The sequence below is a fragment of the Hypomesus transpacificus genome, chromosome 22 (genome assembly GCF_021917145.1).
Source record: "Hypomesus transpacificus isolate Combined female chromosome 22, fHypTra1, whole genome shotgun sequence".
Taxonomy (NCBI): domain Eukaryota; kingdom Metazoa; phylum Chordata; class Actinopteri; order Osmeriformes; family Osmeridae; genus Hypomesus; species Hypomesus transpacificus.
Window position 1 is genome coordinate 14,338,689 of NC_061081.1, and position 1,771 is coordinate 14,340,459.

The window sequence follows — 1,771 nt, forward strand, 5'->3', positions numbered from 1 at the left end:
CCCCCAGGACCCTGTCCCCCCCCTGGACCCTGTTCCCCCCCCCCCCAGGACCCTGTTCCCCCCCCAGGACCCTGTCCCCCCCCCTGGACCCTGTCCCCCCCCCCCCCCCCCAGGACCCTGTCCCCCCCCTGGACCCTGTTCCCCCCCCCCCCCCCCAGGACCCTGTTCCCCCCCCAGGACCCTGTCCCCCCCCCCCAGGACCCTGCTCCCCTCCCACGACCCTGCTCCCCTCCCTGGACCCTGTTCTCCGGGCACCTGAGGAATCCTAACACGGCTCTGGAGGCCGTGGAGGGCCTTCCCCAACCTGTCTGTCCTCTCAGACTGTGGACCCTGAACCTGCTGAGTGATCTTTGGACAAAACAGTTGAGAAATAATGACACAAGACGTGCAATTCTGTTGTTAGTTTTTTTTTCTGTTTTCTGTCCCCTAACATCTCGTTCCTTAAGTGACTTCACAATGCCTTTATCAGTTCTCCAGACTCCTCATCACCAAAGGTACTATAGCTTTATCAAGTCCTTCATGTTTTAGCTTGTTGTTCGTTCTTTTCCCCCTCACATACTGATAAGTGGTGTGTGGTTTTGTATTTTTCTATCTGTAAACTGTTTTAAGGTGCCTATAGATATTTGGAAAAAATAGCACAAAAAAATTGTAGCTCCTGATTGATCCGTGTACCGTTTGAATTGACCATTTTCAATAAGATTTGTGCAATTGTGTATCAATAAAATGATTACCTGTACTGCCATATCTTCTTTCTCTAAAATATATACAAACTAGCATACAGTCCACATGCACAGGTTATATGTTTACTTAGGTAAGGTTGCTAAGTGACAACACGTGTTCCATAGGGTAGATAGTAGATTGACTACATTACATGCAGTTTGACATTGTATTATTTTACCAGGTGCTTTTATCTAAAGCAATGACTGAATGATTCATATAGAAAGTAGATGAAAGATCAGAAGTGCAACAGTTTTTTGTGGTCAGTCAAGGAACGGTCTGTACTAGCCACAAAGTAACCACATCTCAGATGGATGGCTAGGCAAGGTGGAAGATGGACTACTGTGTTTATCAACCTCAGGGTGTGTACCAGCCTTAATGGCACATAACAAGGGAAACATACCATGTCTATGAGAAATCCTGCACGGTTGTATTTGACAGTGTGAAATACAGTACGCAAGTGGGTGAACAGTGGTGAGCAATGAGCCATGACAAAGTTAGCAGTGAGAGATGTGCCAGTAAGGGTCGAGCTTCACCTCTGGTTCTCTGTTTACTGCAGCGGTACTTCTGTTGCCATAGAAACTACGGATCCCTAAATCCCTGAGCACGAGTGTCACACAAGGACACGGGCCACAGCCTGCAGCCATGCTACCTGAATTTAGAAGGGAGCTTAGAGAGGGAGATGACGATGACAAATATGCATGATCATTATAAATAGAGTATGCACATATATATGTATTTATGTATAAATAGTATATTTATAGATAAAGATATATGCTGTATTTGTTTAAAAACAAATATTTAAAAAGAATTCAACAAATATATAGGCCTATACAAAACAACTCTGGCACTTACCGTCTTGGCCTGAATATTTCCGTTTTCGTCATTCGCCATGTTGGCATTTCAACTTCCTATACTGTGGACAAATAGTTAATAATGCGAAAGGGACAGTCAAAACCAGTTACGTTACTTTGGACAAGTTAGGAGGACATGGCACATTATACCGATTATTATGGGAATCTAACGCAGTCGCTTTGCGCTTGCTGTGTCATGA